The 25,101-nt window shown below is 43.1% G+C and overlaps 1 pseudogene; it reads right to left on the bottom strand.

The window, feature by feature from the left end:
* Nucleotides 1–203: 203 nt before the first annotated feature.
* On the bottom strand, nt 204–2,457 carry LOC119519893 (annotated as a pseudogene).
* Nucleotides 2,458–25,101: the final 22,644 nt, after the last annotated feature.

Raw genomic sequence — 25,101 nt, 5'->3', positions numbered from 1 at the left:
ATCTGCATAATCAGTCATGTTGCTGTTGGGACAGATTGAGATAAGGTTAAAATTTTTTGTAAAGTCAATATATTGAGAAAAACAGAACCATAATTCTGCAATAAAACAGTATCATTTATTTTATTTATTTATTTTTTGAATCAAACCAGTGAAGGAAAGGACAAAGACCTTTGGTTCACTTACATATTTGTGAATGGAAAAAAATTATAATTCAAATTCACTCATTAAAAAACTTAGATACAAATTACAACATTACAGATCACCCTTTTTTGTTTGTTTTGTTTCACATGGAGATCTTAGCAACTCAAGTTGGTTAGAGACAAGGATGGATGAGTACTCCAGGTAAAATATTAACAAATTGGAAGCATCTTGGATTTTTTTAAGTATATTTCAATACATAAATTTGTCTGCATGCTTTAAACAAACAGTATAGTTATAGAATGAAAGAATCTAAATGAAAAGTTTGACCAGCACCAGTATTTTAATATTAGTCTGACAGTGTTAGTATCCATATTGCAGTGAAAGATGTAATGGGACAATCTGAATCATGATTCATTAAATATTTATATACCCCACTTCCCCAGAATATTTAGGTTGGTCATAAAGTTACCAGTGAGTTAGTAAATACATAAGCATAATCACTTCTGGACAGCTTCTTGTAAAAAATGCTGTTTAGCAATACACAAACTGCCTCAAAGATTTATGCTTATGTGAAGACATTCAAAGATGCCAATAAAATAGCATGTCCTGAAAATATGGGCACATTTTAAAACATATTAAGACAATTCTGTTAGCTGTAACAGTCCCACAGTATGAATAATAATAACCTACTTTAAAAGCAAGAGTTTATTCAGTATAGTGCATGATTGATTCAACATAGTTCCCAGAGAACAGACCAGTCACTCAGTTGTGGACACCTTCATACCAGCCATCATTGTTCTTCTTGATAATGTAAATGACAGCACCCTCCATAAAAGACAGCTCATCATCCATGTCTTTTGTATAATCGTATATTGCAACACCTTTTTGATGTAATTCTTAGGGGCCCAGGCAGGATCCTCATCTGCATATGGATCATTATACTGAACTACCGCAGGGTCCTCATCCTCGTAATCCACTGGGGGTGGTGGTGGCAGAGGTGGAGAATCATCAAACATGGGAATTCGTCTGGTGGAGTTGGACTATCAGTAAATCAATTTTGAGAATAAAGAGGACCTCCATTCACATGAGGCTGAGCAGAAAACTGGGCGGTCACAGAGGGAGTCCGTGTCTCCACCGGAGGAGGCCGGGGAGGTGGTAGAGCTGTGCGGAGACCTCTGCCTGCTCATTGTGCCGCACTGGGAGCCAGGAGCGGAGCCCGGGGCCGGTCCACCCGTGGGTGGGGAAGGTGTAGGCATGGCGATGGGAAAGCCAATACTGCTGCTTCCGCTGTTCTCCCGGCTTCCACTTCCTCCATGGCATCCACCGTGTGTCCTCGGTCTCTGATTCAAAGAAGCTGTCCTGCTGGACTGTGCTGACTTCCAAGCCCAGCAGGACTCATCATGTAGTCATTAGGAACTGTTGGGGGCTTAACAGGTTCCAGGGTTTTGTAAGGAGTACTCTGTCCCAGTGTTCCCTGGCCTGACATGGGAGGACTTGGTGGTTTCTGAGTAGGAGGATTTGTTCTCAACAGTGTGACAGTTCTTGCAGGCTGGTTATTTCCGTGCTTGACACCATGGCCCACATCATCCAGAACTGTATAGTCAATGGGTTTCCAGATATACCTCACAGGGCACTCCATATTTGCAGATGCTATTATTTTGTGAGTTCTTGATGTATTTTTATTTGTTGTCAAAATACCCATCTCTCTTCGAGCCACGTTCTCTTGGTGAATGTCCACCGTCTGTGATAAATGATTGATGGAAGACTCCATTCTCCGAAGCCGAGGGGCTTGGATGTCCAGCATGGAGTACATTGTTGGCCAGTGCATTTATCTGATAATCATTGATAGCTAGGGATTGGGTTGTGTAGGCTTTGGTCTCCTCTAAAGCTTTTCTCTTGTCTGTAGCCTGTATGTAGTTGTTCTCACAGTAGTCAGCCCTCGTGTCAGGTTCTGGCAACACTGTATCAGCGCCCTCTTGCCAGACGGGGTCTCCTCGTCTAGTAATATCTGCAGCTCTGCCATTTTCCAGCCCTCCTCATCGCTTCCTCTCATGTTAGAGACAGCGGCGGCACCGTGGGCGGAGCTCCGAGCCCCTCACAGCCCAGATACTTCATTTATTTTTAACATGTTTGCCCATAGTTTTACTTTCAACCCATCTTTTGCATTTTGTTAACATTTTATTTTGAAATAGTTATAGATTCACAGAAATTTGCGAAGATAATACAGAGAGGTTTCTTCTACCCTTCACTCAGTTGCCCACAATTGGTGCATCTTATATAATTAGAGTGCAGTATCAAGAGTAGGAAACTGACACTGGTATGATGTGTTGTCTAGTTCGATGTCATTTCATCACACACAAATATTCAGTTAACCACCAGAGCAAGGATCATGCAGAACTATCCCAACCCATGATGATCTTCCTTATGATACATCTCTGTGAAGTTTTGCCTGCTCCCTTCTGCCCCACCACCCCTCTCTCCTGACAGCCACTAATCTGCCTTCCAGCTCCATTACTTTGTCATTCCAAGAGATTTACATGACTGGCATCATGCAGCCTGTAACCTTTGGAAATTGTTTTCCTTTCACTCAGCACAGTGCCCTTAAGAGCCATCCAAGTCCTTATATGTATCAATAGTTAATATGGTGGATTACATGGACTGATTTTCAAATATTGAACAAACCTAGCATCCCTGGAATGAAATCTGTATGGTCAGGGTATATAATTATTTTTTGTGTATAGTTAAATTTTCTGGTTATATTTTGTTAAGAATTTTTGCATCAATTTTATGGTGTTGTTTCATTTGTACAGCTTTCTTTCTGCTCCTCTCCTTTCCTCTCTCTCCCTTCCTCCCTCCCCCCTTCCTTCCTTCCTTCTGTCCATCCACCTTTACTTGGAGTCTGAATCAGGGTGATACTTATTTCATAGAATAGGTTCAGAAGTGTTTCCACCTCTTCTGTTTTCTGGTAAAGAGTGTGTAGAAATAATTTTCATTCTTATTTAAATATTTGGTGGAATTTGGAAGAAACCATCTGAGCCTGGAGACTTCTTTCTCAGCTGTCCATGTTACAAATTCAATTTACTTAATAGTTATGGGTTATTCAAATGATCTATATCATATTAGTAAGTTGTAATAGTTGGTTCTGTTTGAGAAATTAGTCCATTCATGTAATTAACCAAATTTATGTGTTTAGAGCTGTTCATACAATTTCCTTGTGAACATTTTTGTGTCTGCAGGATCTGTAGTGATTCCCTTATTTCACTCTTGATAGTAATTTGTCTATTTTCTTTTTACTTTTGTTTGTCTTGCTAGAGGCTTATTAATTTTATTGATCTTTTCAAAGGACTCTGTTTTGTTCCATTTGTTTTCCCTATTGTTTTTCTGTTTCTGGATTTGTTTGCCTTCTCCTTTCCCTTTTTGTTCTTCTTATTCTTGTTTTATATGTAATACAAGCAATTTTAGCTGTACTCAAAGAGAGAAATGGAAAAGAGTACTTTTACTTCATAGTTCTGGAAGTGGAAGTCTTATGTTTTTTGTATTTTAATATTTTACTTCTAAATAGTCTACTACTCAATTTTACTTTCACCCTATTTGAATGTCCTCCTATTTGGATAAGGAAATTCAGCCCTTTGAAATATTGTCACAGAGCAATTAATTCCTTTAATTTTGTTTACTACCTTTGTATTGTTCTCTCTTTCCTTAGTTTGCTGATTTGAGGAGGTAAATTTTATTTCTCCTCTGAGTGCCCTGGCCTCATTATCTTGCATGTCCTGCATCTCCATTGCACTTGCAGTGGCTTCTTATCTTAAACGGGCCACAGCTATTAAGCCCAGTGCTCCCTTGAACTTCTGTTGACATTTTGAAATCCTGGCGCAGTTTTCATCTAGGAATGAAGACCTGTGGCTCACCTGCCTCAGTCAGTTCTTTGGAGAAATAACTAGAAATAAATACCTGAAAAACTATCAAACTACAACCCAGCAGCCTTGATTCTTGAAGACAATTGTATAGCAATGTAGCTTACAAGGGGTGACAGTGTGATTGTGAAAACCTTATGGATCACACTCCCTTTATCCAGTGTATGATGGATGAGTAGAAAAATGGTGAAAAAATACTGAATGAAAAATATGGTGGGGGGGATGATTTGGGTGTTCTTTTAACTTTTAATTTTTATTCTTTCTTTCACTTTTTCTGGTATAAGAAAAATGTTCAAAAAATAGATTGGGGTGATGAATGCACAACTATGTGATGGTACTGTGAACAGTTGGTTGTACACTTTGGATTATTGTATGGTATGTGAATATGTCTCAATAAAAATGAATTTTAAGAAAAATATATATAAGGGGCCTTTAGAAGACAAGAGTAATGACAGACAAGGGCCAGGTGGAGATGATTAGCCCAATGTTCCATCAGCCCAGGTGGCTCCAGGCCTGATCACTCCACCTCCATCCACTGTGGCCTTTATGGTGGATAAGGAAGGCCTGTCCCCACAAGACAGTCACTTGAGGTTCTGGGTCATGCCCTGCTGTCACCCTTTAAGACCAACCAGCCTGAAGCCAGAAGGCCTTCTTTGAAATTGTTTTCCCTAGCCAGAGTGGACTCCCCAGGCTCCACTGGGATGTGCCCATGGGCTCATTTTATGTGGAACAGAATCACGAAGACAGTGTGAGGTTTTAGTGCTGTCACTGCCTTAACGCACAGGCCTGCTCACCATGCAGAGAAGGCAGCTGCATTCAGATGTCCCCAGAGTCCACATCGTCCAGTTCGTCTGTCTACTCTCTACCACCTGGCTCTCTGATGTCCTTGGGGACAAAAGATTTGCACTGCATTAAAACTTAAAAAGAGTTATCTATCTATAGCATAAGAATGCCCATCAGAGTGACCTCTTGACTTCATTTGGAATCTGTCAGCCACTGAAACTTTGTTTCATTTCATTTAGCATCCTCTAAATTTTGTTCAAGAAGATGTTCTTAATCCCAGGGTTTTGGGTCCAGATTCATCCCCAGGAGTCATATCCCACATTGTCAGGGAGATTTATACCCCTTGGAGTCAGATTCCACATAGTGGGGAGGGCAGTAAGATCACCTGCCAAGTTGGCTTAGCTAGAGAGAGAGCGAGCGAGCCACATCTGAGCAACGAAGAGGTACTCAGGGGGAGACACTTAGGCACAATTGTAAGCAGGTTTAGCTTCTCCTTTGCAGTAAGGAGACTCATGAGGGCAAGTCCTGTGATACAGGGCTCAGCACATCAAACCATCAGTCCTCAATGTTTGTGAGAACATCAGCAACCATCCAGGTGAGGAAGCCGAGCTCCTCAGGGGGTACCTGCATATGTATTTTTATTCTCTGCCCAAATTCCTTAGGGATGTGTCACTATTTCACACTAACCTATGCAAACCTACCAGGTCTCACTTCCTATTAAAAGTTCCATGTAGCTGTGGTATTTGAAGAAACTGTATGGGTTAAACTGTTTAGGAAACAGCTCTTGCACCAGCTAACCATCTCTTCCCTTGGTCTCACATGGAATTTGAGGTTTTAAAACACAGTCATTATTGTCCTTTACCCTTTAGGCCCCTTATATTTTAGCAACAGTTAGTGAAGAAAAGCAAAGACTTGTGGCGGCGGCTTCTTCTTCTTTTTTTTTTTTTTTTGGATGCAGCCTTCACTCCTGAGAGGCTGTGCCTTAGAAATCAAAATATTCACTCAAATTAGATCAGGACAAACGAGGTTGAATATTGACCTGTGTGTATTCCCCAGCTGACTCTGAATGCCTTCTTAAACTTTCCATGCCTCAATTTCCCCCTCCAGATTTTGTTGTTTAGCAACCCCCAGTTAACTAGGAAATCCCATGGAAATGCATCCCAGCATCTGCAAAGGACTCATGAATCTGTAAGGCTTGTTCAACCTGGGAGCATTTTCCTGTTTTATGATAATACATGAGAAATGTTACCAAAGTGTATCTTAAATGCTATGTATTTTCTTAATCTCCGAGCAGTCTATATTTCAAATAGAAATATCTCACTCATACAAATAAAGCTCAGTCCATGAAGATTTTTGGAATCTTAAATCTTACAGAATCAGATTTCAAAGGGGCTTGAGAGAGGCCAGTGCTCTCATCTCACAGGTAAGAAACCTCAAGCCACACTGGGTGGACTGGCCAGGATCACTCTGGGGCACTTGTCTTTGAGGGCTGCCTCGCTGACGCCAGAACTGTGACAGAGGACACTCATGTGGAGGGATGAAAAAGAGGCAATTTCACACCCAAAAAATGCCCATTTCTCTCTGCCTGATCCTTCCCCTCTGAGCTTGGTCTCGGACTGTTCTTTGTTCCTGACCAGAACTTGTATCCTTTGCATCATTGCCTGGGTTCTCATTCAGTGATCCAGCACAACTTTACTGGGTATTTTTTCATTTATTCTCTGTACTTTCCTTCCACCAATTTTTTTTAGTCCTCAAGACACTGTCAGAGACTGGAAGGCAGTAGTGAACAAAACAAACAATCCTTGTTCTCATGAAGCTTGAATTCTCATTTTAGGAGGTCTGAGATAAAGGTATAAATAAGGAGAGTGTAAAGCAGGCCTAGTGGTGGTGAGTTTTATAGAGAAAAGTAAGTCAGGGAAGGGAGAGGAGGAGGGTGGGGGGTGCGAGAGGGAGGGTTTGCTTGGAGACGTCCTTGCTGGGAATGTGGCATCTGAACAAAGTGCTGAAGGAGGTGGGGGGTGAGTGCTGTGGGCAGCTGGGCAAGGGGTGTCCCTGGCAGAGGGAACAGCAGGTGCCAAACCCGAGCTGGGAGGCCCCTGGCCTGTCAGAGTCCAGCAAGGAGGCCCATGCAGGGGAGTGTGAGGGGAGTGAGGATGATGGGGTGGAGTTTTGGGATGAACACAAGGCCGGCAGGACACACAGACCTGAGAACAAGCTGGAAGGACTTTCACATTTACTCTGCATCTAATAAGGAGCCACTGAAGGCTTTGGAGTGAGGAGGGATGTCTCCAGTTTCTGCTTTAACAGGGTCACTCTGGCTGCTCTGTAGGGGGTAGAAGGTAAGATGTCCCCCATCTAGGGGGCTGCTGAAGAAATCCATGGGACAGATAACAGCAGCTTGGACCAGGAGGGGGGCAATGACATATATTGAAAATAGCAATGGCAGGCTATGGTGAAGGGCTGTATGTGGAGCATGAAATGGAGGAGTAAAGGGTGACTCTAAAGGGTTTTGGCTGTGCAAGTGGAAACTCAGATTGGAAACTAATGAAATCCAACATGCAATTGGTCACAGATATGTTTTCTTTTAAAAACATGAATTAGTTGCTATTTTGGGGAAGACCTGATAAAAATGGGACCAAATTCCTCCCTAACCACAATCTGTTAGAAATGAGCAGATGCCACCACTTTCACATAGGGCACATGTCCTCCCATTTGTCACAGTCCCCACCACCGCTTATTGTTACCCCTACCTGCTTCATTCATTACATTGTCTGCCTGGTCCCTACTGACATTTAATTTTGTAGATTTTGAATTCCAGAAGTTGTACCAGACACTTCCACATGCTCTTGTAAGTTTACTTAATATTAAGAGCTCTGTCACTTATGGTTCTAGGGCCACACCACAGGGGTGGGAGTGGGTAAGGAAACCCTATGCCCAAGGCTCTCCCCTCCCACCCAGCAGAAGCTCCAGTCATCCCTTATCTCCTTCCCTGCAGTTCTGGGAGGCCCTGGTTATGACCCCTGTTTTTCTTCTTCGCAGGAAGGGGGCAGCCTCTGTGTAGGGTCCTCCCTTTCTCCTCTCTCCTGAGCCCTGTGTTGGTGCTCTCTGTATTGCCTAAGACTTGCCACAAATGCCCAAAGATGAACCTGGAGCCCAGGACAGATTGACGTCCACACCATGTGTGGCATCCCAGCATGTTAAACAGGTAGACTCAGTGTTGCTGATGCCTTGTGCTCTGGATGCCTCATCCATTCAGCCAGGACAGGGCCTTATTATAAGTCTTTGTCCAGGTATTTAGGAAGATTGTGTGAATTGAAGAATGATCCAAAGGCCGATTCCAGCAACAAGTACTGTGGTGTCTTCCAAATCACCTAGAACTTATTTATAGGAAAACACTTTCTGCCTCTCATGAACAACAGAAAAATAGCAAACACTTAACAAAAGCCAATAAATTATCATTACACATACTTTTATATAAGTATCTCGGTAGGAAGACATTTTTCCATGTTGCTCAACAGAGCTTCGGCTCCATAGGATGTTCCTATGAAAAGTATTGTTTGATCAATTAAGTTTGGAAAATGCTGAAAACTTCTTGGAGACTTAGGAGGCTTTGGAGTTAAGAGCTGGACTAATCTGCTTTAGCCAGATTTAATCCCACTTATAACTAAAGCATGTGACTAATGCTTTTACCACTTCATACCTTCAGAACACAGATTTATGTATCTTCAACAATTCTGGAGAAAAAAACTAAGGCTACAAAAGGAGAAGTATCCTAGGGCATGAGTCATCATATAAGTAAAAGCAGGAAAAATAGCCCCCAAATTCCAGCCAGGCCAGTATATGATGCCATCCATTTATTCTAAACATTTCCTTCACTTCTAATACACATATTCTCATCAGTGACTTGGCTCATTTCAGTAGTGATTCTCAGAGGTTCAGTACAGTACTTTGAAAGGTCCCCCAACCCTGAAGAAAAAATTGGCAAAAATATTGTTGATGCACCCATTGTGGAAAGCAATATGGTAGAGCTTCAAAAAGAAAAATATACAATTACCATATGGCCTGGCAATTCTAGTTCTATGTATATGCACAAAGAGAGTGAAAACAGCGTCTCCAAGAAGTCCCCGTACAACAATGTTTATAGTAGAATTATTCTCAATAACCTAAAGGTCAGAACATCAGAAGAATTCATCAACAAATGAATGAATAAACAAAATGGAGTACTATGTGGGCATAAGGAAGAATGAAGTTATGCAACATGCTGCCACATGGAAGAAACTTGAAAACATTATGCTCAGTAGAATAAGCAAGACACACAAGGATAAAAATTGTTTGGTATCTTCTAAAAGTAATGACTAAAAATGGAAAATTCACAGAGATAGAGGGTAGATTAGAGCTTGCCTGGGGAGAGAGGAAAATGGGCAAAAATATATTAACAGCTCTAGTTGCCTCATGGTCCCTCTATTATCATTGTTTGTGATCTTTATTTTAAATAGTGTAAAAATAACTTTTACTATTTTATATTCTGAGAACAATATATCTCCATTGAAGAGAACTTGGGGGGTGAAAGTTGGGATAAGACTAAAGAAGAAAGCAAAGTTCACTTCCAACATAGCAATAACTTGGTTAACCTGCTGACATTGAGTGTATGGACACACACACACACACACACACACACACATTTGCATGTGATTGGTTTAACTTGGCCTCCCTATTTTGCCTAACATCATAGGCTGTGAACATTTTTCCATCTTGATAAACTCTTTGAGAGCATAATTTTAATGGCTGCATGATACATCCTCATAGGAATGTGCCATACTTTACTTAACCCTTTGTGGAAGAGATGATGCATGGGGTCACCACCCTGTCCCTGCTTTCCAGGTCTGTGTTTCCCACAGTTTGATTAGGACCAGCAGGGGGACTGACTTTCCCACAGTTTGATCAGGGCCAACAGAGGGGCTGAGCTTCCCACAGTTTGATTGGGGCCAACGGGCTGAGTTCTCAACAATAGGATGAGGCAGAAGTAGGAAACACCCCTTGCCTTCTGTGACCAGCCTCCAGGCTCATCTCTCCCTTCCTCAGTAACCGTGGAGGGCAGGACCATGACTTGGAAGCAGCTCAGGTCCCAGGGTCACTACTGGGGTGCAGCTGCCTGGAGAAGCCCCCCCTAACTCAGACTTCAAGTGAGAAATAAATCTTTGTTGTATTGATCCACTGAGGTTTCAACATTTACTTGTTACTGCTTCATGGCTTAGTATATACTAAGACATCAACATCCCTTGCTGTATCATTGAGTGCTTATTTTCAAAAATAAAGCTTCAGTGAACATATCAATGCATGTATCTTTGTTTATATCTTTGAATTCTATTCTTGAATATGTTCTGCTTTTTGGAAAATGTGGTTTGACATTTAGGTATATGACATTTAGGTATACGACATATAGGTATATGACCCCTGCCCTATAACAGTAGTGTAGAAGAGTACTCATCTGACTTTGGCCTATCAAAACTGTTTATTATTAAAGAAAACTGTGCTAATTTTATAGATCGAAAAGAACATCTCATGGTTGCTTTAATCTGCATGTTTTTGACTCTTACTAAATTGGAATGTATCCTTTCCTGAGGCCTCGGTACAGGAGAGGGTGGCAGCTGAGCTGTTAGACAGCTGGGGGTGCCAGGCATGAGGGTCTTCTTGTCCCCCTGCCTTCTGTGGATCCCCCATCTCTGAGAAGTTGGGACTTCTTGGACTGACCTGCCCATGGAGAAAGGTGCCCTCTGGGTCTGATTTAGGACTTGCTTGTCGGTAGCTGGTTGAGAGCTGTTGTGTCTAGGCAGAAACAAAGATACTGATTTTTCCCAGGTCCTATCTCCTTAAGAGAAAGAGCAGCCATCCTTGTTTTCCAGGGAGAAGCCCCTAGTGACTCAGGAGATCACCGTCCATCAGGTGAGACAGAGCTGCAAACATCTCCCCAGACCCCACACTGTGCTGCTGCAGAGTGATTCTGGGAGCACAGGGGATAGGGGTCACCACTGCCTCAGGGCTGGGATGATCCAGCCAGGTCATGGGGGTTTGGATTGAAGGTGACATCTCAGCCTGATCTCTGGTCCCGGGTCCGGGCTGGGCCTCTTCTCCCAGGGACAGTCCCCACGGCAGCCCCTCCAATGGACACACAAGCCTGGTTTCTCTGTGCTGAAAGTTGATCACATTGCACAAATTGTAAATCTGCAGCTGTGGTTTTGTCAGCATGTTTATTTTTATAGAAAGGAGCAAATCTCTTCCAAGCTGGCCAGATAATCATCTCTGCTTCCCCTTACTTGTTTGGAGCTGTGAGAGGATGCCTTTGGCAGGGGCCTGGTTTTAATCACCTCTGATGAACACAGCAGCTTTGGAAGGTGAAGGTGCTTTCTGTAAACTGTGGCAGGGCCCTGTGGTGTTCACATGTCAGATCTCTGCCCAGCATGTGGAATGTCTAAAGCAGAGCCGGGACTTCAAGCTCGTGGAGAGAAACTATGCAGCATGCGGAGCTGATTTAAGGCCTCTGCCTCATTTCTTAAAGAAGTTTTTTGGTTTGTTATCATTATTTTTTTGAGTCTGGAAAAATGACAGGCCATACAAAACCAGAGCCTCCAGGTCCAGGGAAGGTTTCTGCTTTTATTTAGCACAACAGGAAGGCTTTTTGGAGTGATTTGGAGAAACCAGGGGAAGTCTTGATTAGAAGCTGGAAAAACTGTTCCAAGAAGGAAAGGCTGTGGGTTGGGGGTGCGGAGAGGTGGGGACAGTAGGGAAAAGTCACTCTCTGGCTTCAGAAAACTAGGAGTGATGGAGGTGAGAACAGTGTCCTGCCCAGAGGCCCCGTCTGCCCACAGTGCTGAGACCCCAGGAGGAGCTGTGTGGTTTGCCTGCAGGAGGAGGAAACCCTGGGCCTGCTCCAGCTGGGAGGCCAACTCTGCTCCCTGTGGGTCTTTAAAACCAGGACCAAGCTCTATCCCCTGGCCAGGTTTGAGTTTTAACCTGCCTGATGTCCAACTTCTGGACATGGGGCTGTGGGGGCACAGGGGGGACTGAGAACACGAAGGTACATGCATGTGACATGCTGCTCTCAGAAGCCCTGGCCTGGGGTGTGAACCTGCAGATGAAGGGACCTGGATGCACACTGAATGCAATGGAGCCTGTGTCAGCTAAGAAAGTCCCAGCACACCTGGTCCCTCTGTTCCTTCTCAGGGTCCAGCAGGACCAGGCACTTGTCCCCCCTGCCATTATCCACCCAGTCTGGCTCCCCTCATCTCAGAGACAATGATTCCCCTTGAAACATGCTTCCAGGGCTACAAGCTCATCTTTGGCCTGGGCTGGCCAGACCTGCCAGATCCCTGATTCTCCTCTGCCTGGGGCTAGTGAGGGATCTGGGTTCTTACACTTGCCTGCAGTTTGACAGTTGTCCTTTGCAGCATTCGGCCCAATCTGGGTTTGTTCAGGAAGACCAATGCATAGCAGGGAGCTCCTCATAATGCAGAGATCATCCCTTTGAAAGAAAGCAAATCTGAGGGTCCCCTCTGGTGAGAAGGAGGAGTGTATCTGCAGACAGGAGCCCATGAGCACCCAGAGCACCTTGCCATGCCACATGGTCTCATGGTGTCCCATCAGGAAGAGCCAAGGGGGAAAGATAAGAACAGGCCACTGCCACCTTTCTGGGCTGGGAACAGATCCCTGAGCTCCTCTCTCTGACAGCCACCCCACTCCATGGATGGTGCTCCTTACTCAGCCACATTTACCTACCCAGGCCTCAGAACACTGAAGCCTGCCTGGATTTGGGCAGACTGCATCCCCTTCCAAATGTGTGACTTAAGGTGCATTTGCAAGAGAGTTACTCTGTTCTATGTGAACACCCAGGTAGAAACTTCCAGACCATGGCAGGCTTTGAGGCAAGGCAAAAGGCTCTCAAAGGTTATGCATCTGTGAGAGAGAAGCTTGGAGTCAACATGTGCAGATTCCAGTCACACTGGACAGATGTCATCCGTCCCACCATGTGGCCCTCACTTCATCCTCTCTGAGAAATCAAGTTGGCTCCCTCAATGGGAACATTTGAAAATTTAATATACAGCTTTATAATAAAATAATATTACATCTCAAAAATGTTTTGGAAAATAGAGGCAAGATACAACAATCATTAAAAATTCTGAGAGAACCTAAGATGGTGGCTAGGTGAGTCAGGGCAAAAAAACATCTCAGTGAAAAATACTAGATAAAAACCAGAAGGTGACCCAGAATACCAGTTTCAGTGATGCACCAGCTGGACAAGATCTGCTAGAACCACAGAGACTGTGCACTTCGTTAAACCAAGATTCTGTATTCTAAACAAGTGAGTAAGCCAGCTGAAAGACCCATGGCCACGCTGCAGTGTGGGGAAGCCAGGGGTTGGCATTTGGAGATGGACTGATTCTTTAAAAAAAAAGTGAAAAACCTAGGAGCAGCTGCAGTTGCAATGATGGGAACAGTGCAGAGAAGTACTGCAGGAGTGGACCGAGCCAACCTCTCGGTATCTGGCATGGAGGATAGCCCACTGCAGATTCCCTCAGGGCCAGGGAAGCAGAGGGGGGAGCCAAAAGGAGAAAGAAACCCTGCTGCTTGCAGCTGGCTCCCTGGCGGGCTGGAGACACCACTGCCTGGGGCTGTGCCCACAGCCCAGAGCCTGGAGCTGGGAAGGAGGAACTGTGAGAAAAGGGGGGTTTGAGACAGCCCATTCAGACATCTTTGCATCAGGCTGAGCATGCCCCTGCACAGCCCGGCAGCCCAGGGTTTCCCTTGAGGGATGGTGCACACTTGTGATGTAGCACAGCCTTCCCTCAGCAGAGGTCCTGGAAGATCATAGCTGAGAAGGGGGGTCTGCTCAGAAAACCCAGGGACACTATGTCAATGCCAGTGGTTTGTGAGTCAGTGACAGAGATAATCTGGGACAAAATTGAAATGAAGGCTTAGACTCTTGCAACAGCCTTGAGTCTCTAGGAACACCTGGGAGGTTTGAATATTAAAGCTTCCCTGCCTCCCTAACCACCCAGACACATGCCCCACATTCAGGGTGGACAGCTCCAACAACACACCCAAACTGAGTTCACCAACTGAACCCCACAAGAATTATTTCCCCACACACCATGGGGACAAAGTGGAGAACTGACTTGAGGGGTATAGGTGACTGGCAGATGCCATCTGCTGGTTAGTTAGAGAAAGTGTATGCCAGCAACTTGTATTTCTGAAAAATTAGATAGGTATTTTTTTTTCACAACTTGAAAGTACCCTATCAAGCATAGCAAATGCTAAGAGGCCACAAATAACAGAAAATCTTAATGCATATGATAAAACCAAATGATATGGAGAACCCAATCCCAAACACCCAAATCAAAATACCAGAAGAGACACGGTACTTTGCACAATTAATCAAAGAACTGCAATCAAGGAATGAAAACATGGAAAAGGACATAAAGGACATGAAGAAGACCATGGCACAGGATATAAGGGACATAAAGAAGACCATAGAAGAGCATAAAGAAGAAATTGCAAGAGTAAATAAAAAATAGAAGATTTTATGGAAATAAAAGAAACTGTTGGCCAAATTAGAAAGACTCTGGATACTCATAATACAAGATTAGAGGAAGCGGAACAGTGACTCAGTGTCCTAGAAGACCACAGAACAGAAAATGAAAGAACAAAAGAAAGAATGGAAGAAAAAAATTGAAAAAATTAAAACGGATCTCAGGGATATGATACATAAAATAAAACATCCAAATTTAAGACTCATTCGTGTCCCAGAAGGAGAAGAGAAGGGTAAAGGTCTAGAAAGAGTATTCAAAGAAATTGTTGGGGAAAACTTCCCCAACCTGCTACACAATATAAAGACACAAAGCATAAATGCCCAGCGAACTCCAAATAGAATAAATCCAAATAAACCCACTCTGAGACATATTCTGATCAGACTCTCAAATACTGAAGAGAAGGAGCAAGTTCTGAAAGCAGCAAGAGAAAAGGAATCCACCACATAAAAAGGAAACAACATAAGACTAAGTTGTGACTACTCAGCGGCCACCATGGAGGTGAAAAGGCAGTGGCAGGACATATTTAAAATTCTGAGAGAAAAAAATTTCCAACCAAGAATACTTTATCCAGCAAAACTCTCCTTCAAATTTGAGGGACAGCTTAAATGCTGAGAGAGTTTGCCAATAAAAGACCTGTCCTACTTCAAATACTAAAGGGAGCCCTACTAACGGAGAAACAAAGAAAGGAGAAAGAGATACAGAGAATTTTAACAGACATATATAGGACCTTATATCCCAAATCACCAGGACACTCATTTTCCTCTAGTGATCATGGATCTTTCTCCAGAATGGACGACCAGATGCTGGGGCATGAAACAAGCCTCAATAAATTAAAAAAAAAAAAAAAAAAATTGAATATATTCAAAGCACATTCTCTGACCACAATGGAATACAAATAGAAGTCAATAATTTTTGAATTGTAACTCCACTATTTACTTCCTACATGATATAAAATATACAAACTCTAATGACAAATCAGTGGTTTTCAACTCAACATAAAATATGTAATTTTTGACAAGAACTATATAAAGGTGGGGGAATGGAGGAGTATAGGAACATAGTTTATCTGTCCTATTGAAGTTGGTATCAAAGAAAAACAAGATTGTTATGAATTTAAGAGGTTACTTTTAAGCCCTACAGTAAACAGAAAGAAATTATCAGAGAATATGACCATAGAGATGAAAAGTAGTGTATGGGTTAAGAGAAATGTGGGAAGGGGCAATGGGGAGTTAAGAAATGAGAGTAGGGTTGCTGTTTGACATGAAGGGAAATTTCTAGTAATGGATGGTGGGAAGGAGATAGCATTCTAATATTCTAAATGTGTTTGATCCCACTAATGGAATGCTAGGGAGGGGTGGAATGGGAAGATTTAGGCTGTATATATGTTTCCACAATTGAGAAAAAAGGCAGTCTAAATAGATGACAATTGAATACCAAGGATGACCCTGGATGGGATCTGAGGATGGAGGACAGGAGGCTCAAAAGGGACACAGTTGAGACATAAGAAAAAACAAAAAAAAAAGGAAATATAGAATGTAAGCTTTGTATCAATGTTGAATCTCTTGCACTTCTTAGCTGCCTTTAATGGGATTGCATAAAAGAATGTTCTTGTTCATGGGAACTGTATATGTGAATTATAGTGTTTGTTCAAGAATGTGTGCAGCTAGCTGTCATATGTTCAGAAGACAGAGCAATAGATGATGGACGATGGGGAGGGAGGGAAGAAAAGAAAAAGCAGTGTGACAGCATGTTAACGTTGGTGGATTGGGGTATCAGGGGAGGGGGGTCAGGATATGCTGCAGCTCAGTGTATAGGGTTTGTATTGTTTTTGCAACTGTTCCTATAAATTTGAATTTATTTCAAAATAAAATTTAAAAAAATTCTACCAACATGTACATATACACTGCTATCATTTCTTATTACTTTTCTTACAGTAATTGCCCTCATGTCACATACTTACTTTATACCTTTGATTTTACTTCATGTTAAATTGTTTTCCATGTTGCTGCATAGTCCTGATAGCTGATACTTTTAATTACAGGCATTCTTCAGAGATATTGCAGGTTTGGTTCCAGACCACGGCAAAATACCATAATAAAGCAAGACATGGAATTTTTGTTTCCCTATTCATATAAAAATCATGTTTAAATATACTGTTGTCTATCAGGTGTGCAATAGCATTATGTTTAAAAGAATAATGTACATACCTTAATTTAAATGTACTTTATTGCTCAAATGAAATGCAGGCCATCACCTGAGCCTTCAGCAAGTTTCATCTTTCTGCTCAGGGAGGGTCTGGCCTTGATGCTGACGGCTGCTGACTGATTGGTGTGGTGGCTGCTGAAAGCTGGTGGGGCTGCAGCAATTTCTTAAAATAAGACATCAATGAAGTTTGCTGTGTCTATTGACTCTTTCACTTAGAGGCCATTATAGGGTTATTAATTGGCCTAATTTCAACATGGTTGGGTCTCAGGGAATAGGGAGACTCAAGGAGAGGGAGAGAGATGGGGGAACAGCTGGTCACAGGAGCAGTCAGAACACACATTTATTGGTTAAATTCACCATCTTATGTGGGTGCAGTTTGCGGTGCCCCAAAAGAATTGCAATAGTAACGTCATATATCACTGAGCACAGATCACCATAATATATATAATAATAATGGGAAAGTTTGAAATATTGGGAAAATTACCAAAATGTGACAAAGAGACATGAAACAAGCACATGCTGTTGGGAAAGGATGCTGGTAGATTTTTTGAGGCAGGGTTGCCACAAACCTTCAATTTGTAAAAAACACAGTATCTGTGAAATGTAATAAAGCAAAGCAGAATAAAATGAGGTATGCCTCTACTCCACAATATTCCATGTAGGTATGTACCACATGTACTAAACTTTTCATCATGTGTGGTGGTTTGGAGCTGTATGTACCCCAGAAAAACATGTTCTAAAGCTTAATCCATTCAAGTGGGAACCAACTGTAAGTAGGACCTTTTGATGAGGTTACTTCAGTTAAGGTGTGTCCCACCTCAATCAGGGTGGGTCCTATCCTATTACTGGTATCATTGATAAGTGGAGTGAAATTTGGACACAGAGAGAGAGGGTGGGGGAGAGAGGAAGAGGGAGAGGGAGAGGGGGAGAGAGAGGGTGAGAGAGGGTGAGAGAGAGAGAGAGAGAGAGAGAGAGAGAGAGAGAGAGAGAGAGAGAGGACCACAGGAAGCAAGATGAAATGGAACCCAGAATAGAAAGGAGAGGCCAGGAGGTGCCACCATATGCAATGCCATGTGGCAGAGGAGCCCAGGATGGCTGGCAGAAGTCTTTGTACAGAAAGCATCACCCTGATGATGTCTTGATTTGGACATTTTCCCAGCCTCAAAACAGTGAATGAATAAATTTCCATTGTGTAACCCACCCCATTTCATGGTATTTGCTTTGATCAGCCTAAGAGGCTAAAACATCATGTAATGGGCAACACTGCTACAATGAACAGCATCATGCAGATCTAATTGTTTATGCTTAGATGTTGAGATGAATGGAGACTTCCCCCTGGTACACACACTGAGGCACCACAATAGGCCACATCCATCAGGAAGCACGGCCGTGCCTTAGTCCATGATGTTTGTGCCCATGGCCTGCCCTGACCACTCTGTAGAACATCACAACCCACCTGCTCCCCCTCAGCACACCTGGTCTGCCTAACTCTGCTAGAAAATTTTCACAGCCCTTTGTACCAATGCAATTTTCTTATTTTTATTGCCCTCTCTCATCACTAAGATGTAAGTTCCACAAGGTGGGGAGTTTTATCTGTTTTGTTATTAATGTATCCTTGGTGCCTAGAAAAATGCTTGAACAAAACAAAATAGATGCTCAGTAAATACTTCTCATCTGAATGACTGAATTAATTAATTAATTAATTAATTAATTAAGCCAGAAGCCAAATGGGAGTGGGTCTGGGAGTGAGTCAGAAATGAGGAGACAGAGAAATGGAGGTGGAAAGTGTAGACAGTGTGCAAGAAATTTGATCAAGGAGACAGAGAAATGGGGTGAGGGCAGTCAGAGAGGACTAGATGGAGGAGTTTTGGTTACAGGCTGTTTAGGGGTAGCTGTGAGAGTGCTCAAAAGCCAATGAGCTGGCAGGTTAGAGGTGAAAGGAAGAAACTCAAATTGAGAGAGAGAAAAGACTGTCACTTGAGTGCTGTTTCTGAGAACATGGAGGGGAGGGGATTCCAGCCTGGAAGGAAAGGTTGTGCAGGAATGGACACAGAGTTGGAAACTTCATTGCTACAGATAAGGGGAATAATGGGTTTCTCCCCAGTTGCTTCTATGCTTTCTGCAGAGCAGAAGAGGTCAGCTATCAGGAGGAAGATAGAGGGAGTCCAGAGACCTGGGACATATCGTTTGCACAGTCACTGAGGAGAGCAAAGTGATCCCCTGGCAGTGGGGAGGTCCCCTGGGGGTTCAGCTCTCTCAGGCCACCTGTCCATATTGACTGATGTGTCTGGTCCCTTCAGGTTTTGCAGAACATGAAAAAGCAGTAGCTCTGGGGTCTCTGACAAACTCTTCAAATCATGTGCTTCTGGTGTGATGAGAGATTTCACAGCCTATGGAGATAGATGACCAGCATGTGACAGTGAAATCTCTACTGCAGCCTGCATTTTCTGACCACCACTTTTTGAGCACTCAAGGCCATCATCTCTGGACACTCCCTTCTTCTGCCAAACTCATTGCCCAGTTTACCCTCCTGCTGTTCTTTTTCATGCCCTTGACCCTCAACATTTCCTAAAGCTTAACCCCAGCCCCTTTCTTCCCAGGTACATGGAGTGTGAGGTCCTGAACCAGACACCAGGCACCAGTATGGATTTTGTCCTGATTGGGTAGGGAGTTAGTACAGCCCATACTATATTAACCAGGCTATTTTGAAAAATAACTGCAATCAGGAGATATCTTAAAGGCATATAAAAGGGGTAGGAGTTGGAGAGGGCAGAGGGATCTTGGATAATGTAGATGGCCAAGAGAGGGTCAGGGACAGTGTGAGCTTTTTGGGTGTCAAGGATGGGTGACACCCATATGGCAGCTTGAACTATTTATCCCAACATAGGCAAGTTCTTCATCTTAATCTTTCTCCCTGTGTGTGTGAATCCATTGCAAATAGGACCTCATGAAGAGGTCATTTTTTAGTTAAGTTGTGGTCCAACTGAATCAGAATGGGTCTTAATCCATATTTCTGGAGGCCTTATAATGAGATGAAACCAGAAGTCAGAAGTCAGAGAAGGTTGCACAGGTAGAAGCCAGAAGTCAGAGGAAACCCAAAGAGTAGATAAAAGGAGAAGACATTGCCATACAGCAGAAAGCAGTGATAGAAGCCGAGAACCCAAAGGACTGCTGGCAGCTAGCACCAGAGTACTACAGATTTGGGGGAGAAAGCATGCCCTGGCTGACACCTTGATTTTGGAGCTGTTCTAGGCTCAACACCATGAGCCAATAAATTCCTGTCATTTAAGCAAACCTGTTGCATTGCATTTGTCATGGCAGCCTGGTGAACTAAGACATCTGGTTAAAGGATATTCTGCATATTGCTTGGTAACAAAAATGCATGTCCTGCCCCCTTCTCTATCTTTCAGAGGATGCATTGACAGAGTTGAATCCAATTAGGAGGATTCAAATATTCTTCTTTGTCTTGGACATCATTGATATGAGTCTGTTTTTCAGCCACCCTTGAAATGATACTTTCTGTATCCCTAAGAGTTAAAAGAGGTCATATTAGGCTGCAGGTTGGTGTGAACCTACTGGAAATGGGAACTTCTGAAGACATTACTTTTTCTAAAGTATGGCTCAACTGAATGAGGGTGGGTCTAAATCTTATTACCAGAGGCTTTATGAAGAGAAAGGCATGTGAAGGAGTAGAAGCTGGAAGTCAAGAGAACCTGGAAGAGAAAGGATAGGACATCACCAGGTGATAAGAAACTCAAGGAACCCAAGGATTGACAGACAGCTAGATCATCACTCCCATCTCTGAAACTGTGAGCCAGTAAATTCACACTGGTTAAAGTCAAATGTATGCAGTACTTATCCTAGCAGCTAGGAAACTAAGACAGAGGAGTTGGGAGACCTAGGCGGTCAAGTCCTGTGGTTTCTGGCCAGAAAGTGTTGGGAGGGACAGTGTGTGTTCCTGAGACATGAGGAAAGAAGTTGGCTCTGAGGTCACAGTGCTGGTGCTTGGTTCTGCAAGATGTAACTCTGGAAAGGGTGTGAATTCCAACCATCAGGAAAGCTCTGACATGGTTCGACACTGGGAAGAACAGACTTGCCAGTGAGATCCATTTTAAACCAGTTCTGATATTTGAAATTCCTTCTAGTGAGATGGAAGGAGAAGCACATGGTCACAGATGCACATTGGCAGACACAATAAACTGAGTACATACAACAGTCTCAGGTTCTGGTCTGAATAATTTCATTTCATCCTCCCCATTGCTTTGAGATGAGTAAATCATCTTCGTGTTTGGTGCAAACTGAACCAGAGAGCAGAGAAACTGCTCAAAGTCTCACAGATATTAGGCAGTGCAGACATTATTTGAAAGGAAGTTTGTCTGCCTCCCAATCCCGTGTTTGTAATTAGAGCTCAGTGCTGGATAATGTAGGGCACTGTCATGACTGGTGAACCCTGGGTCACCCAATCTGAAAGACAAGGCCTAGGCCAAGATTGGGGTCCTGATGCCAGGGTGAAATAATCAGAGCACTCTCTGGTCAGTAAACATCACTATAGGTTGTTAGAGAAACACAAGGAGGGATCCAGAGAAGCCTGTGTGTTTATATGTGAGTGGGGGTAGGCAATGAGGGGTCAGGAGGGAAGGTCCTACCTAAGAAAGCTGATCAGGATGGGTGATGAGAGAGCAGGCAGCTGGCTGAGAAGCATAGTGCTGGGTGAAGTGGGATGGCAATTCAAGGTCGAGGCCGAGGCCGAGGCTGTGGCCAGTGTAAGGGCCTCCAGACACCTTCTATGCAAGTCTGGCTGTGAGATGGGGATGGACATGTAATGGTGGCCCACCAGGACAGCACTGGGAAAATCGAACCCCTGCCAATCTGTGGCTGTGACCAGCTTCAGGATGTCAGAGGTCCCTTTCTTTTTCATTCTTTCTTTCTGTTTTTGTGACATTAGCACAAGAACTTCAAGGAAGGTAGCAGCCTGTGTCTGGGGGTTGAGAGGGTCAATCTGACAGATGACAAAGAGCAGAGCCCCTTACCTCCTGCAATGCTTCTATAAAGGGCTGGATAAATATGAAACTGAAGCTCACAATGGTGGAGTTTTTGTGAAAAGAATCAGAGTTTTCCTTGTTGATGGCTCAGAGGGACACACTCCAGGAGTCTTTGAGGACCTGGGGAGCTTTCAAGGAGCCAACTGAGTCACCCTGTTCATGTGCTCTGGACCCGGAGGTGGGTAGGGGTGTCTTTGAAGCTGGAGAGGGTGCCCCTGTTCTTTGTAATTTTGACTAAGGGCAGCTGAGCTGTATTCCACATGGCATCTCCCTGATGCTGGAGACATCCAAGACTTCCCAATGTACTGGGTAACCAGTGATTAGGGCAAACCACTGGCTCTTCCCTAACATCCATTGCCCTGTGGAAAGAACCAAGTGCCACAGACTATTTTTTAACCTAGATAATTACATAGTTCTAGAAGTCTCTTAATTTGACTTGTTTATTTTTTTCTTGAGCTGTGACCGTCTGGTCGGCCCTACCTGTGATCTACCATCAAACTCACAGGTTCTCATCAGTTCATGGGAAAGACTAGTTCTCCCACTGGGCTAAACTTACAGTAGGATGGTGGGATGACTGATCACCTCTTAGGTTCCCCCACTTCATCCCTGGCCTTCTTAATATAACAGGTTCATTCATTCATTCACTAATTCCATCATCATATAGATACACTGTGCTGTGGTGCTCAATAGAGTTTTTACTTGAAAACTCCAAAATAGAAAGTGCTTTAAATTTTAAGACAAGGAGCCTGAGTCTGAGCTTTGCCATTCTAGCTTTTCAACTGAACAAATCATTTATTTGCTCACAGCCTCAGTTTCCCTATCTGGATGATGGGAATGATGAGTTCATCCCAGGGATGTTGTAAGAATTAAATAGAATAATTCATGAGGAAAAATTATGAATAAGCCACTACATAAATGGAGATGTTTAACCTACAGTTGTATCCAGAGTTGTATTTGTTTCTTTTTTACAAAGTAAAGAATAATATGTGGGAAGGGAAACAAACCTATTAAGATCCACCTGCCACCAAAAAGTCTATTAAGATCTGGAAATGGGAGAGTCACACATTCTTTCACATGAGTCCAAGGAAAAGCACATATTAATCTCAACAAGATCACAGGCTGAGTCCATAGCAACCCTCAGTGGAGAGAATGGGATTCAGCATCAGAAAAAAACAACCACATTTACAAACATCATAATTTTCCCAAGTTCCTGGCTCCCTCAGTGGACATTTTTTCTGGTGAACCAAGAAAGCAAATCAGACAGTTACAAACCTCCCATGATGGAGAGTTAGCAGCAGGTTGATGGCTGCATCCAATTGAAAGGTTATGATAGACTCTTTAAGATATGGACACCTTCCACACCTTTTAGGTAAGTATATCCTTTTGCTTCTGAGAAAAACAGCTGGTAAAATGTTTGTGAGCTCTCGGAACATCAAACATCTCTTAGAGGAGTGTAGTTCTATGGTTTACTTGTAAAGAATCAGTAAAACAAAGTAGAAACACGGTTTAAAAGCCACTGAACAGTATGAAATATTTTTTAGGTCTTCCTTTTTCTTTCCTGAGGGTCTCAACATGTCTTTGAGTGCTTATCCTAAAAATACTCAGTATAATCCTTGGTCACACTGATCTGGAAGATGAGACCATTGCACTGCACCACGGGTCTCTGTGTTGGGCCTGGGGCTCTGGGTTTGAGCTCTAGAGCCATCAAAGCTGCAGGAGCAAGGGAAGGGACAAGAACATCTGAGTAATTAGGAAGCAGACGCCCTGCAGTCTGGGTGCAAGGTTCAAAAGCTTACGCATTCCAAGTGGGTAACATCAAGGCCTGAAATGGGTCCTGAGAATGAAAAACAGAGGGCTGAGTGGGGAAAACAGTTTGAAAACTGTAGAAATTTTGCCTGCCCAAGAGCATTCAAATTCCATTTATTGACAAAGCAGACCTTGGGCAGCCCTCACTCTGCTTCAGTCTAGCTCCCACATCTGGATATTAGACAGTGAGAGGGAGAGTGACTTTCTAAGCATCAGATGTGTACAAAGAGATGGTAGCTAATACAAGTCCTGACACTTTGGGTCAAGTTCAAAATGTCACCGGCAGGATGTTTGACCTTGGGCACATTATGCCACCTAATGAGTGTGAGGTTTCTCTGCTGTTAAAGGGGGCAGTGATGACAACCCCATTGGGTTGTGAGGATGGAATAGACTACATTAATCATTGTGTAACAGTCAAGTTCTTTCTTGGACATTAATTTGAGAAATATTCATTGAGCTCCCACTCTGTGACTTCCCTGGGGATTCAATGGTGAGCGAAGGCAGCCACGTTTCTTCCTTATTACAGGTCAGAGCCCTGTGGGAGGGATGGACATTACTCAGGTGACCACACACACAAGTGTGACATGCAGCTGTAACCAAGCTGCAGAGAAGAGGATCATGAGCCATCACAACCCCAGATGGCAGAAGGGTGACCTGCTCTGGGTCAAAAGAAGCCTCTCTGGGGAAGTGGATAATGAGATTTAACCAGGAAAAACAGGTTGGGAAAAGCATGCAATGCAGAGGGAGCAGTGAACATAGTGAATTCCTGCCTCATTCCCTGCAGCCCTTCACCGTCACGCACACACCACATTGTAACTTCTTCCTTGCTGAATAGCGAGTCTTGCAGATCCTTTAATGCCACTGCATGTGTATCACCCCTATCCTTTTACCAACTGCCATTCCTACATTGATGGAATTCAAGTGGTTTCCATTTTAATTTGTTTTAGTTTTGCTATTACAAATGATAGTATAATTGACATCTCTGTGTATCCCTATACCTGCTTCTTCATGAACCTACCTGTTCTAGTTTGCTAATGCTGCGGAATGCAAAACACCAGAGATGGATTGGCTTTTATAAAAAGGGGGTTTATTTGGCTATACAGTTACAGTCTTAAGGCCATAAAGTGTCCAAGGTAACACATCAGTAATCAGGTACCCAAACAAATTCATCAAAGTAGCAGGATAAACGATTAATGTCCATAAGTCAGTAATGATTCTATATGCTACAAATGAACAAACTGAAGAGACACTCAAGAAAAAGATACCATTTTCAATAGCAACTAAAAAAATCAAGTACCTAGGAATAAACTTAACCAAAGATGTAAAAGACCTATACAAAGAACACTACGTAACTCTACCAAAAGAAATAGAAGGGGACCTTAAAAGATGGAAAAATACTCCATGTTCATGGATAGGTAGGCTAAATGTCATTAAGATGTCAATTCTACCCAAACTCATCTACAGATTCAATGCAATCCCAATCAAAATTCCAACAACCTACTTTGCAGACTTGGAAATGCTAGTAATCAAATTTATTTGGAAAGGGAAGATGCCTCGAATTGCTAAAGACACTCTAAAAAAGAAAAACGAAGTGGGAGACTTACACTTCCTGACTTTGAAAGTTAT

This window comes from Choloepus didactylus, chromosome 24 (assembly GCF_015220235.1).
Source record: "Choloepus didactylus isolate mChoDid1 chromosome 24, mChoDid1.pri, whole genome shotgun sequence".
Classification (NCBI taxonomy): Eukaryota; Metazoa; Chordata; class Mammalia; order Pilosa; family Megalonychidae; genus Choloepus; species Choloepus didactylus.
This window is presented reverse-complemented; position numbering and strand designations above follow the sequence as displayed.